This window comes from Telmatherina bonti (genome assembly GCF_933228915.1).
Source record: "Telmatherina bonti genome assembly, chromosome: 7".
NCBI classification, from domain to species: Eukaryota; Metazoa; Chordata; class Actinopteri; order Atheriniformes; family Telmatherinidae; genus Telmatherina; species Telmatherina bonti.
In genome coordinates, this window is record NC_136625.1 from 12,259,346 (window position 1) to 12,274,907 (window position 15,562).

The 15,562-nt window shown below is 39.1% G+C and overlaps 1 protein-coding gene across 1 annotated transcript in view; it reads left to right on the forward strand.

Moving 5' to 3' along the window:
• The window catches only part of cadm3 (cell adhesion molecule 3), a gene marked incomplete at its 3' end in the record, with an annotated part of 118,847 nt that overhangs the window by 56,940 nt on the left and 46,345 nt on the right, over window positions 1-15,562 (forward strand). The gene's annotated exons all lie outside the window — the stretch shown is intronic.

Sequence of the window (15,562 nt, forward strand, 5' to 3'; positions counted from 1 at the left end):
TCACGTCCAAAACTCCCAAGAGCAAAAGGACCGCATTTTAGAATTAATCTAAAAAATTACACAATAAAAACTAGCAATGTGACTTAAAGTCAACGTTAGTAACTCCTGTTTAGTTCATCATTGCAACATTTATTCGCAATTTATCCAGTTATGTTACCTAAATCCCAAAATAATGTTCTGCATTACATGGATGAGAGTTAGCCTGGCAAGCCGGACTCTCTCTGTATCTGCAGCGTAGAGTCTGGAGACTCCCTCGCATCAACGGATTTCTTGGGCGGGACAAACAAGTCGGAAGTAAACCAATCAGAAAAATAGCGGACGTGACGTCAGTAAAGCGGCAGCCTACGATGTCTGGAAGTGTTCAGTAGAGCGAACGCAACAGAAGAAAACAAACATGGCGTACAGTACAGAAGACATGAATGACCTGCCTTGTTTTTGCTGTAAAAACCTGAAGCTACATGGCGTTACGGGCAACTCGGTGTATCTTTCTGAACCTGATTGTAAGTCAGAAACTGCAGCAAAAAGAAACTAACTCTCCCTACGTCCGTGCACCATCTTAAATGTTTTGAAGAATAAGTGGTGATGCAAGGCAAGAGGCAAGAGTCTCCTCGGATCAGCCAATCAGAGTGGCTGGTTTGTTTAAGACTGATGCAAGTCTCCATAATGGGGAGGGACTCCAGACTGAGTCGCTCTGTATTGCATATATAGAGCACTCCAGTCTAGACCAGGTATCACTGCGAGGGCAAGCTCCACTTGGTGGTGGTTTAAACACGTTTTAAATGTATAGACAAGTTGCTGTGATCATACAATCGACATGTCTTCAGATTCAAAAGGGCTTTATTAGTCCAGGAAAAACATATTTAGTTTTCCAAAGGAAATGTAACATAAAAGCAAAAATATCTATAGATAAATTAGTGACCACAAGCATCTTATTAGACTCTAATGGAACGCAGGCTCTGTGAAGGTAACGTAGTGTGACGTCATTGGCATTAAGCTGTATTTTGTGAGAATGTTGTAAATGAGCTGACAGAGGTGGGTTTTTTTTATATATGACGTCATTCATGATGCCAAATCAGACATGATTTAACGACATAAGATTTTCATCTTGTGTTCTGATCATGAGTGACGCTTGTTGGACCTGCTGTCTGTTGACGTGTGCATTCATGTGGGTGTTGTTTGTAAAACGCTGCAAACACTGCACATTTCCAGGCGGAAGGCGCAAATTAAAGCAGCAGAACTGAGAAAAGTGTGACACTTTACTGTTTTCAGATTATTTATTCATCTTTATTTTAGACTTTATTCAGTTATGACAGATTTTATTCATCAGATGTCTTTATGGATGTCTTTTTTTTTAAACACTAATCTAGTTTGCTTTAGAAGCAAGTAGATGTGCAATAAAGTTATTTGCTTTTACATTTTGTTTGGTTTTTAAGAAACTTACTTTCCCTTCCTGTGGCAAACTAAAGTTGCACTTTATTCCATTATCATCTATGTGAGATGTTGAACTAATTATTTAATTAGCTCGCAACTAATGGCTCAGTTACTTTCTACTGAACCCACATTTGAGATGCGGACCCACATCTCACTGGATGCTTGAGATCTCTGTTTTTAATGATGTTGCATAACTTACAAACGCCTTGACAAACTGCACATCAGCATGATGAATAAAACACTTTACCACCACCAGAGAGGTTAAATGTTCAGACTAACAGGATCTCAAATGGATTTTTATCCATTTGAATTATTAGAAATTCTGAGATGCATACTGAACGGAACAAATAGGACACTATACTAACTTGTTAGGCAATGAATAAGGCCATCCAGAGAAACAGGGATTGATAGGGAGTTGTTGATTGAAAGATTCAACAAAAAATTACTTTTATGATCCACAAGCTTGAAAAGAAAGAAAAAGGTAAGCGAGTTAAAAGGGTGATGTGTCTGAATCCTCTGCTGTTCGTCTATTAACTTGTTTAGTGCGAAACTGCATCTCGTTTTCAGCTGTTAGCACATCACACACCTCTCTAACACTCCCAACTTTACAGCTTGTGTTCATTCTATAAAGTTTTAAGAGATCAGGTGTAGCGTTTAAGTTGCATCTTCTTTGAGCACGCAGAAAATAAACACAGCTCACAGAGCAGTCTGAGGTTTCGCAAACACATTATCTTCCCAGAAAATTATGTCTTTGCTCTGACTCCTTATGTAATTTTATTTATTTGTTGTGCGGTCTTTTTCCTTTCCATAAAAGCATATCAGCAGACATCAGACAGGCAATCATCTGCCTTGGCGCAATTTAACAAGCTAATGGCTCTCCAGTGATTCACAAACCAGACGGGAAGGTCCTTTTCAAGACGAAGGAGATGAAGTAAGCTGACTATAACTGTAGCGATGGCCGTAACTGACTGTAACTAAACCATTTCATCACTAAAGGACCCAAAGTGACTTGAAAGTTGGGGGTGTCGAGCATTCCTGGGTGAAATGAGCACAAATATTATCAGATGAATCCTCAAATCTCTGCTCACACAAACTGTTTACAACTTACAGCAAGAAGCTACTTCAAATTCAGGGCATGGCATGTTGTTTTCATTTTTTTTTTTTTGGCATTTTCTGAAAAACTATTGATTCACACCACATCAGTCAAAGTTTTCCCATCATCTTGAAAGGCCTTCTGAAGAATGCATTAACAACAACCAAAACACGACAAAGAGACTGCAAGGAGACTTTTTTTTTCATCTAGAACTTGATTTTTTTTTCTTTTTGTCAGTAGTTTCTCTTTGACTTATTTAAACATTTATTTTCCTGTGTGTCCTTTAAATCATCATATTGAAGATGAGTGTGAGGACTAGAAGGAGGAAAGTGCGCAGAGAATTCAAAGTTAAAAACACGGTGGTATTTCTTTACGTTAACAAAGTCAATATTTAAAACTATTCATGGTGTTATTTGAAATGGACTTTTGCCTTCTGGCTGTGGAAATTTAAATAAAGATGATTAAGACGAACTTAAAGCAGACACACACACATAAACACTGTTTTGGTTTACCTTCTTGTTTCTCTGAAAGAAGAAAGAAGGAGGAAGTTTTTCATTTTTAGTTCAAAGAATTGACATTTTGGCACTTCTGACCTTTTTCAGGCTGCGATGAAACACCAGACCATAGAAAAATAAATGAAAGACTGCAGCATAACTCTGATCATGAAGTTTTCTTAACCTTTATCTAATCATTTGCAAACAGTGTGCATCTTCTATCTTTAGTTTTCTGTGATTTTTACATATATATTTAAACTTTAAGGTACCTAAACTCAATATTTTAGGATTGAAGACTTCTTCCAGTTTGGATCCCTTTCTCCTTACCGCTGATGTGGTGATCCATGTTTCTATATACGAAAGAATTCAGTTTATTAGGGTAAAATTTTCATAAGTTTCGTAGAAAACAAACAAAAGCAGCCAACAGCCACACACAAGCATCAAACAAAAGGATTTTTCTCCTGATTCATTGGTTTGGTTAGTGTCTGAGTGTTCATGACATGTTGTGTTTGTGATTGTTTGTTTACAGTCTCCTCTCCTATATGAATAAATAGACTTAGAACCTGCTGCTGGTGCCTTCACGGAGCATGTCAGTCGATTATAAACAACTACGCAGATCACAGATACAGAGATCACAGGAAATAAATCTGCCTGTATGAAGGCTTTTTAGTTCCTATACATTCTCTAAAATGAGCGAAGACTCCAACAGATTATTTTGCTGCAGTAATATTAGAGGCAGGGATGGGAAAGGAGAATTCCAATTTCCCACTGTCAAAATCACATGCCTCTGAGATTATTGAATCATTTATTGATGCTGACAGATGCAACATGTTCTGACTGCAAGTCTTCGACATCATACATGTGCATCGGCAGTATGTGCAGCTGGGAAAACAGATTTATGTAAAAGGAGAAAACCTGGTCTCAAGAATGGCTGTATTTCACAAAAAAAAGGAAAAATAACACAAAAATGAACAGTCACCCTTGAGGATGAGTGTAGCTTCCCTCAACCTTTGGGCAGGAAAACTGGTTTTGACTGGTGTTTGTGCTGGGCAATGATAGTGAAACTGGGAGAAGTGTGATTGAATTTGAATTTAACTGATATTTTGTTATTGGACTTCAGTGCTCATCATAGATTATCTACGATGAGCACCATGTTCAAGCATGCAAGTGTCCAAATGTGCAACTGGAACCACAGCTCTGTGATCAGCAATCAAAAAATGGTGGAGAAGAGGGAAGTCTAGACTTTCCTGATGAGGCAGGTGGCCCCGTGACCTGAACCCAGATAAGCATCAAGAAGATGGATGGATGGATGGATGGATGGATGGATAAAGAGTTTTTTACTTATAAGACCTGTTCAACATGATGACATGCAGACTTCCAAAAGGACCAAGCTGGCAGTGAGAAGATACAACATCTACATCCTCTGGTTGTCTTTTTGTTTAAAAGGTAAGGAAAGATGAGGAAAAAAAAGGACTTCAGAGTGATTCTGTCACGCTTTCTTTTTAATCCTGTTTAATCCCAAAATGACCATCCAGCATGGGCAGTGCTTCTCCAAGGTAATCTGGTTTTTCAGGACTGTTACTGGTCAGTGTTATTGGTGTTATTCGCCTTAAAATCCCTTATTGGTGTTTTTTTGTTTGTTTGTTTGTTTTTTTTGCTGCTGTAAATACAACATGGCAGGATTTCTTTGGTGTGTTGCTTAAGCTGAGACACCGTTGGGAACATTTCTCTCTCAAGTTTCAAGTGGAACTAATGCATTCTTGCTTCACTTTGCACCACCTTGGGCAAAGTTTGGTTCATCTTACTCCTTTTGGCTTTTTCTATTGACTTTGCATACATTTGCGTCTCTGCCTCAAAATAATTTCTATGGAGACAAGCGAGGGTAAGAAGAGGTGGTTGGGTAGAAAGGAAGAGGTTTGAAACAGACAGGGGTGTGTGTTTATCAAGCGTTTCATAGTTGGCGCACTGATCCGGGATCAATTTACGGCCTCAGATCAGTGAGAACAGTATGATCAAGGGAAGCCCGCGGTCACTGAACCCAAATCAGCTGTCGGAAAGGAAGGATAATTAGGGAGCTGGAGAGGATATTCAGAAACAGATGGGAGGATGGAGGCGACATGTGTGGGAGCGGGGGAAAGAAGGAAGAGGAGGCGGTCTCTTTTGGTGAAAGTGTCAGCTAAATGCCTGAAATGTAAAACAAAATGAAGAAGGGCTGAATGATGATGAGGAAAAAGATGGACAGGAGAAGGGGAAAGAGAAGATCCAGGCAGGACAAGAGGGAGATGAAGGGACGAAAAACAGACAGAGAGGGAAACAAGAACCTGGAAGGGAACCGCAGACAGAAATGAAAAGATATTGGTCTTGTAACTGATATACTTTGCTTCACCAACTCAGGTTTCCACCCTGTTGTGCCAATAAAACAAATTTGAATTTGAGAGAGTTCTTGGCAGAGTGGAAACTTAGTTGGAAAGACATAAGGAGGCATGAGGCAGATGAAACAGGAATGCACACACAGTATGTGTTGGGACAGAATCTTCCTCTCCCCGAATGTTTGAAGTTGAAAGAGCATGAGAGAGATTGAGGGAGGAGGAGGAGGAGGAGGAGGAGGAGAATTTGGCAGGGGAATATGGATAAAAAATAGCTTCTGTGACCAGATCAACAGTTGGATGTTTTCGGAAGCATCAAGTCTTGGTTTTGACAGGCTGACAACAACCACTGTCTGGCAAAACACACACAAGCAACAGATGCTGCAGCAGAAGGGCTGCATGGTCGTAAAAAACATCCTGACTTTATATGTAACCACTGCACACGTGTTCCATCTTCTCAGCTCAGAGATTCGCTGAAACACTTTAAAAGTCATGCAGAGATTTAAGGTTCCAGAGAATAAACTTTGGGTCAGTCTGCTGGTGAAAATGCAGTGTCATATTCATGTTTTCATTAGTGTACCAAAAATCCAGAGGCACTTCTTCTTACTAGGTTTATTTTTTTGGCAATGACACTTGACATACGTACATCATACACACTGGACCTCTGATAGAAAGCAATGCAACCCATTTGTTTTTACCTTTTTGTCAATGAATCCATTTCCTCCTTTTTCATATGGCCATGGCATGTTTTGCTGAAATAAGTGAAGCACAAGCCTTGCCTCACTGTAAAGCTTCTGAAGGCTCATATTTCATAGCCTGAAGGTTAGCATCTGGTTGATATTATCTTGGGTTGTCAGAGCCAGCGCCATTCGCATTTGGACACGAGCTGTAAAGTTTAATCCCACTGGACAAGATGCATCTTTTTGAGGCCTAATGTCTGGTATTATTGTCAAAGGCATCGCCACAACACTGATCACAATACTAGTCATCATGACGTAAGGCAAGATGTAGGATTTCACTGAAAAAGTTGAATGGTTTGAGCTGAAGTTTGGGCGGGTTGTAGCCCAGCAGGAAGAGCAGTCGTCTTCCAACTGGAAAGTTGGAAGATTGATTCCAGGCTTCCCCTGACAATGTGCCAAAGTGTCCCTGGGTAAGACACTAAAACCCCAAGTTGCCCCTGATGTGCCTATCGGGATATGAGTGTGTATGTAAGTCGCTTTGGATAAAAGCGTCCACTAAATGACTGTGGAATAGAATAGAATAGAATGTTTTAAAGCTATCCTCTAGTGGTCGCCAGTGGTACTGCACATTAAAGCACATTATCATGTTACTTCATGTAATTTCAGTTCATTTGCATTACAAAAATGTTATAAGATGCCCAAGTACAACCAGATTTATAGGACATAAATGCCATTTCTGTTATTTTTCTCCAACTGACCACTGACTTTATATTGCAGACCATGTGTCCATTTATCAGTAATGTCTGTCCTTCCAGCATGGCACATACTCCCGCTTCACTGGGATCATTTCTCTTTTTTTTTTTTTTTACCCTAAAGGGTTATTATTGCCAAATGCATTTCAAGCCAAACCATGATATTTTTACCAACCATACCAAGGTGGTTCAGTTGCAAAGAGTGAACTGTTTGTAAATAAATAGTAAAGCAGAAACAAACTTGTTGTCAGGAGAGCTATAGCGAGCTTCAGTGTTCAAGGTTAAAACCAGAGAAAATCAATTGTTTTACTAACAAACTGACCACAAATCCTCCTGCTTTTTTATGTATATGCTTTGTTTTCATCCAGTATTGAATATTACATTACCAGCACCACAGACACTTTCTGTGTCAAAACCTTTTAATCTGTTGTCATTAGAATGAAACGACTGTAAGTTCTGCAACGAGGCAATATGCAACTACATGAGTCATAAATGAGCTGCGCTTGTGTTTTTCTATGTGAATTTAAATGCAAAATTGCCCATAAAACAGTTAGTGACAATATTGAAAATGAGGCTGCAAAGACCAGACGGTTCCAGTGTAACATGTTGTGTTCCTGAAACACTTCATTAGTTGAACATTATTACCAGGAACTCGTGTTTTTCCTGCCTGGTTAGCAGATGGATCTTAATACTGCACTAGCCACGAGTCTCTGCAGACATTGCTGTGCGGAATATGTCATTCAAAGGGGACAAAACAGGACTGTGGCGAATTCCAAAGGCCTCGTTGTCACAGTTAGAAACACAGCACAGACAACAGTTGGTGAATTCACCCGAAATGACCCGAGATTAGAGAGAATCCAGGAGATGGCTGCTCATCAGATGCAACTGTTGCATGCAAGCTAAGTAAACTTGAGATTGTGTGTTGCTGTACAGCGTTAAGTATGAGAGCAAATTTTGGTTTAGCTTTTTGTCATAGTAAAATGACTAAAATGTTTAGTTTTCGTAATATTTTAGTAACTTTAATTGCATTAGTTTAAGTGTAACGTTTCCATGAAAGTTTCAAAGTTATGTCTAGCAAGAAATAAAAATGATCCCGTCAAGTTTGAACATATAATACTTTTGCTTTGACACACAGAGGTTTTACTTCTTTAAAAAAACTTTTTTTTTAAATGACTGCCTTGCTTTATTCATAAAATAAATAGGAACAGTTTTTCTGCTGCAACCGTTGGAAAAATTGCAAGTAGAAAAAAGTTTTTTTTTACTATTGAGTCAAATTAACAAGTTGTTTCTTCCTCCAAAGGAAGAAACAACTTGCATGAACACACCAATGTAGTGTTGGCATGCTTTCCTTTGCGTTAGTTTCTGAAGGACTTGTCTGCAAATGCTGCTTCAGATTTGTTGTTGTTTTTGCCGGTGTTACTCCAAAATTTCCATATGGTTTGTGTAGTGTCTTGTTTTGTGTTGCATCCTGTGTGAGTTTGTATTCGGATTGGATCTCATGGTCATTCCTCCCGCCATTCCACATAATAACAGTTGCTGTGATTGGATATTGTTGCTACCGGGTATTTTCGTCTAGTTTTTATTGGTTACCAAAATTATCAGTACATTTAGTTATAGTTTTCATCCCCGTGCGTTAGTTTTTATGAAGTTATGATTTCATATTCGTCGAGAAAACTAAGTCGTTGACAAATTTACACTGTTGCTGAAAATATTTTTATGTTTGGAATAAGTTCATAAAGAAATGTTGTGACTATTTGTTAAAGATGTGTGAGGAAGCAGGAATGCAACAAAAAGATTTAGCAGGACTGACTCACCAGTTTGATCGGTGACTAAAAGACTTTCACATGAACCACCTTTTATTCTTCTTCAGACCAGTAATGTTAGTTGAGGTTTCATTTCTAATTACCTGAGAATCCAAACAAAATTTATGATTTAAAGAACCTAAGTAGTGAATCATCTTTTTATTTTCTATTTGAAAAATGATACACGGTCAGAGTTTAATGTTTATGCAAGGCTTGGATGTGCTCCATATGTCAGCTGCCTGTTCTCTGCAGCAAATACAAAAAACCTCAACTTATCCGCCGTGTTCCTCCTCAATATATCCCCCACGCTTTGCACTTTAATCCAGTTTACATCCAAACTAAGAAATTCATCACGCCTCCTGTTTGTAGAGACAAAAGCCAAAGTGCAGAGTGCACCCTATCTGCGGACTATTTATGCTGTCCACATCAGATTAAACGTGCAATTTTCAAGGGCCTCCTGATCGATACGCCCCCTGTAACTAGATATCATATCGCTTCTGGGAATCCATCACACCTGTATGTGAGCGCGGTATGCATTGCTTATAATGAAAAAAGAAAGAACAAAAAAGAGGAAAAGAGCCGCAGGGATGAAAAGATTAGAAATATGGGAGATGTAAGGGAGGAAGACGAAAAAGAACAAGAAAGAGAGGAGGAAGGGGGTTCCAGTATAGATGAGAGGGAGAGAATTAAGGAGACTGATAGTTGAGGAGAAGGTCCAGGGGGCATGGATAAGTGTGTGTGTGTGTGTGTGTATGTGTGTGAGTGACCGTATGGCTCACACACCCACACAGAAGTGGGTAGCTCATGAAGACTAATGTTGTGACCTTGCTTTGTGATCAGGCATGAAGATAAAGTAGTGTTGGATGAAATAACTGAAAATATACCAAGAGAAACAGAGGTTTGTATGTGTGCTTGCATGTGTGTGTGTGTGTGTGTGGAGAGCAATAGACGCAGGGAGGCGAGCAGATGCACGAGGAGACAGGGAGATAATGGTGAGACAGAGTAAAAGACAAAGAGATGAGAGATATGAGTCAACACTGAGAAAGCAAGTAAACAATAAGAAGGGAAAGCAGATATCAGGCATCACACAGTGTGAAACTACACACACATGGACGCCCTCATCTCTGGACTGACCCGTGCAATCCTCTCCTTTTCATTTCCTCATTAAATCAAAGTCAGTGTTTTCATATCGTTTTGCATATTTATATATCCGCCCTAGCAAAGACCAAAAAACAGCTTTTTTTTTTTTTTTTTTTAAGTCTTATTAGGCTTTTCATTCTCAGATTTCCAAAAAAAATAAAATGTCCATGGCTCCTGCTGGTGAGGAGTCCATTATTTTTATGTCCTTCCCTGCTGAATATAAACTTTTCCAGCTCCCACAGATGAGCCTGCATCTCTTATTCAGTAGCACTGAGGGGTTTGAAGCTGGCCTTGACTACGCATGCTCCACGGTTATATCTCCCTCTTCATTTTTATGGATTTGTTGGTTAAATCAACAGAACTGTGTGATGATGGTGGTGAAAAGTGCTCATCAGACAGGAGCATGTGGTGTTTGTGGCTTGTTATCATGGAAATAGTTGTTAGTCTCTTGTTACAAACACAGCAACAGAGCGGATGTGGAAAAGGTGCTGGTTTTTATCCAGACCTTTGGAGCTGTGTGCAAGTACAGAAATAAGACAAAACGTATGAATATGCAAAAGCAAATTAGCCATCTGCTTCTGTTTCATGGGATTGTAAACTGGATGTGGATCGTGGGAACATGGAAAATACATTTTCCATCTCAAGTTATCTGATGAGTTGCTTTAGTTTCACCAGTAGCTGAGATTTCAGATAGTGGTGATCCTCGATTTATGAACAAGTTCCTACGCCGCGGCATAACCCAAAATTCCGCCTAAGTTGGACTTTTACTCCTAAACACCCCCTAAATACCCCCTTAATCACTAAATAACTATGTAAATACACGCATTATACATCATATTAATGGGAAAACAGTACAGGCAATTAAAATAGAGATATTAATTAAAATAAGATAAATATACATGCACCGAATCATCGTCTAAGCCTCCGCGTCACGTGTCGTAAGAGCATAAATACGGAACCTCATAACTTCAAAACTTGCTCTATTTGTTTATTTACATTCATTTAATGAGCATCGTAAAGTTGAAACAACGTAAGTCGAGAACCGCGTAACCCGAGGAACACCTGTACTCAGTAAGTTCCACTGGGAAACAACCATTATGTATAAAATGACCACATTACAGTTTTGGTAACTTTAGCCTTTCATTTGTGAGACTTTGTGTTTTTGATCTCGGTCACAATTGGTCGCAACAACCAGTACAGTTTTTATCTGTGTCGGTGATGCTCCTTTAGTTTGGACACTTCAGTTTTCAGCCATAGAAAAAAGTGTTAATATAATACTGGAAGATAGAACAGAACTTTATAATAAATAATAAAAGTTATACAGGAGTAAGTCATCAGTGCTAACAGTCTTTCTTACCGTTATGCTGGATATCAATCTCAGTGAAGTAGCTGAGATGTAACCTGATCTTTCAAGACTGATGTGGAGAATTTACTGTGGTTCTATGATGTCATGGATTAGCATGCAGAGACATTTCGTGTCCAACCGTGTGTACAAATCTGGTCATTTGTCCAATGAAGGGTTGAGCATTGGTAAAATTAGGTGCATAAAGATAAATGTGGAGATCTTCTTACTTTCAGAAAACGAGGTTTAGGTTTCAGCCAGAGGAAAACATGAAGAAGTAAAGTAATATATACCTTGTGATTGTTGATAATGCAACTTTTGGTTTACTGTTACATTTTTCTCTCTAAAATACTCAACAAACAGCCGAATTAGTTCATTCCTTTGTTTGCATCCAAGCGTTAAAGGATATTAGTTCAATCTAGGAGCTTGTTGATGCTATGACTTACGTCTACATATTAATGATGGCAAAAGTGAGTCAGTCTCAGTTAAGTTTACTGTAAGCAGTGAAAACATGACGCTCCTTTTCATGTGCAGAGCTTCGACTGTCCTGAACCAGCCGCCAGGCGTTATGAAATGTCTTTCACAGTGATGCATAATAAAGTAAAAGAAAAGTCTGAGCCAAAAACAAAGCCTGTTTATGTGCTCACAAGAAAATATAAACAGGTTTATATGTAAATAAAACAGGACTACCTGTATAAATGAAGGTTAAATTTGAGTTTTGTTTTTTGTCCCTTAACAGCAGTCCCACAAACTCATGGTTATATGACGAGATGCTGTTATTTTGCCAAGTTGTCATTCTGTATGGATCAGTGTGACATAATGTCACCTCTGAGTATTTTGAGGGTATCCCTTTTGTGTGTAGCATGGTGTGGTAGCCTTGTGGTTAGAGAGGTCAATTTGTGGCTGGAAGACCCAGGTTCACAAACCTGACCTGGCAGTGTTAATTTACCACCATAGGTTCCTGAACTAGCCCCAAATTTTGCACCATAATATGACAGCCTACTGCTCTCCTGTGAGCTGCAAAGGCTAATTACCTAACTAGTATGAGTAAAGTTATTTCCATTTATTGCCATGTGTACTTCTTCAACCTTAAATATTTTTTTTAGGCATCTAAAACAAACCATTAGATCAGCTCTAACCCTTGGCTCTCAACTAACGTGAGAAAGAAAAGCAGTAAAACCAGTGGATTTATGCCATCTGCCAAACCCTTATTGATGTTTTGTAACGGAAGTCAACAGTGTCGACTGTGATGAATTATCCTGTAAAGTCATGACAAACCAACATGGAGTCACTCATGCGAAAAAGATGCATCGCAGAGAAACAACTGACACTATTGACGCAGGAGTTTTGCACCTTCATAGTGAAACTGCAACATTTTGCGATGTGGACTGATGAAGGCGTTTCGCTCTTCCTCCTGAGATGTGTTGCTGTTACAGCCAGTTTAGGAGCAGTGTTTTCTGTGGGAGAAAATCACATCCTTTGTTGTCAACTTTTAGACTTACATGCCTTAAAAAAAACATGATACAACACACCAAAGAGAAAGGAAAGACCCACAAGTCTAGCCCATTTTCTCCAGGTTTTGTAGTCAAACAGTCTCTGTAGGCAATCACCGCTGCTGTTCCATCCATTATGTACAAATCTGCTTTGATTCCACAAAAATTGTCCCGAGGTAACTTAACACAATTTCAAATGTGGAAAATACTCCACTGGACTATTCACAGCATCTGATCACAGTAGGTTTGCTTTATTTATTTATTTATTTTTTTTGTGCAGGCATCTGCTTTCTTGCACTTCTGGTTGCTATAAATTCAATCATTGTTTGTGAAAAGCTAACTCTGCATAATGGTCCCAGGGAGCAAAGCTGAAAAGCCTTTATTAAGACGGAGAGATAGACGGATAGGCATCTAATGCAGACAGACAGGCAGGTGGGAAGCCAAGGAGACAGGCAGCCATCACACAGCACAAACGCTGCAGAGGTCAATGCTATCACGGAAACGAGCGGTTATTTCGTAGCATTTCATCATCATCATCATCATCATCTATCTCAGTCGCTTGTGCTCTCTCCTTCTTTCATGGCTGGATTTCTCATTGATGACAAAGCCATTTATGTCTCTCTTATGTACCCCCCTCACACACACACCTCTCCAACCAATACCCATCTCTCGTGGTTTCTTCCTTATCCTCCTTGCTATTTTGTTTCCTCTGTTTCATGCAGCTGTTTTCTCTCATCCCTCCTTCTCCATTTGCATCCGTTCTGCACTCTTTCCTTGTCTTGCCTTCACGCTTACATGTCTGCTATTTTTTTTTTTTTTACTGCTCTCACCTCATCTCCATCACTCCTCCATCGCCTCTCTCTCCTGCTCTTACATCAGTTATTTCTCTACCACTTCCTCTCTCCCTCCTCTTCCTTTTCTCTTTTACCTTTTTCATTGCTGCCATTTAAATTCTGTGCATCTTTCATACTTTCATTCTTTCTTCGCACCCATTATTTTTTCTTACTACATTCCCCTACTTTTCTTGTTTCATCTTACTTTCTCCATCCTGCGTGCCCTCTTCTGTCATACTTATGCATAGGAGGAAAGAATGTCTTCCTTTATATAAATATATATATAAGGCATTCTGCCTTCCTATATATCTCCCTTCTTCCCTGTCGTTCTGGGTTTATATCGTGCTCGCTGCCTCTTTTTTCTAACTAACTTGAATTGTCTTTTTCCTTCTTATCATCCTGACAGCTGGTTTTTCTTTCCTTCTATATCTTTTTCCCTCCTCCTTGACTATTTTTCTCACCTATTCTCCTCAGTTTTTCTCCTTATTGAGTTCACACTGCTCGTCTCTCTTTCGTCATTTTCCACTTCCTTCATATTCTTCATCCTTTCCATCTTCATGCCATCTGTGCTTTTCTACTTGATTCTAACTTTGCCCTTTTCTTTTTCATCTTCCCCTATCTTTGTTCTTTTCCCCTCATTATGACAAGAAAATGTGCATGTAAAATTACAGCAGCATTTAGTTGGTTTTCTTCTAATTAATGAAAATCCTTTTTACCTTTTCTGGTTTGACCTGTGTGATGAAGCTCAGGAGTCAGCTCCTCTTTCCTTCATGTGCACTCCATGGGACCATTTTCTCCAAAAAGTTTCCTTGTGTGTGTGTGTGTTTGTGTGTGTGTGATAAAACAAAGCTTTGATTATCTGTAAAACTGAGAATTTTCTCAGCTGTAAATGTGTTTTTGGCTGAGAAATGCAACTGGATGTCTTTAATATTATCTTTATCAAACTTTTAGTATTTTAATCAGAAATGATTTCCAGTAAAATTCTCTAAGTTGTTAGAAAATATACTATACATTTACCTGAAAGGGGCCTTTTTTAAGTCGGTTATTCAGACCACTTAAAACAAGAAAACTGTCACCCCATGACAACTGGTTAAAAGCTCTGCAGAAACAAAAACACTCTTCAGAGTCTACATCAGTCTCAGATCACCTCAGCTCTCCTCACAACACAGGCTTTTAATAAAATGAAGGATTGAGCTTGAAACTGTTCTCTTTATCTCCACTGTAAGTAATCATGATGCAGGAATGGACCCAAATAACACACACTTACTTTCTCGCCTCAGCTATGCTCTGGTGCCCCAACTTCTTCTTGCATTTGTTTCCTGTAGATCTGACAACTGAAATGGAGTTATTGCAGGTGAAATCCCAAAGACGGGCTAATCTAAAATGCTGTTGCTTGTATCTGAAAAGACAGAAGAAAGGGAACGCATGACAGTTTTCACATCACTACACACAGCACTGAACGGCTTTGGACCAAAACAAGAAGATCGAGATATTTAGCTTTTATGTATGTCAAAATGAATCTAAAATACACAATAACCTTCGGTGATGAACTTAATTTGACGTTATCTGAACTTCTGAATGCGCAGGTACAACTTTTCACTGTTTAAGTATTTATTGCACAGCATGCAGTTTTCACTGTTCAGGCTGATTGTAGCAGAAGTAAACAAAGGACGCGTTTGACTCATGAATCGACCACTAAATACATTGGTTCAGTGACAACTGCTGTTTAAACCGTACTCTTCATCATAATGTTTATATTGTGACATCATCAGACCAAGACGACCGCTAACACACAAGAAGTTATTGAGACATTTGTGCAATTATACATTGACAGTTGTGTTGGTGTACTTCCTGATGATGTCTGCAGGTATCATGCACAACTCACTGTGTATATTTTTATCATATGCAGCACATTGCCTTATGTATGAAATGTGTTATATTAATAATTTAGCCTTGCCTTGCCTCGCAGGGTGCAAACACTACACATTGTACAAATTGGTGCATTTTTTTTTTTTTGCAACTCCTCGTCTGCATCTGTGAGAGAACAGTTCTGTTGGTGAACAAATCCCCTGGTGTCAATAATGTAGCTTGTAGGAGACAAAGGATTTATTATTCTGTTTGCCAGCCAAAACCCTA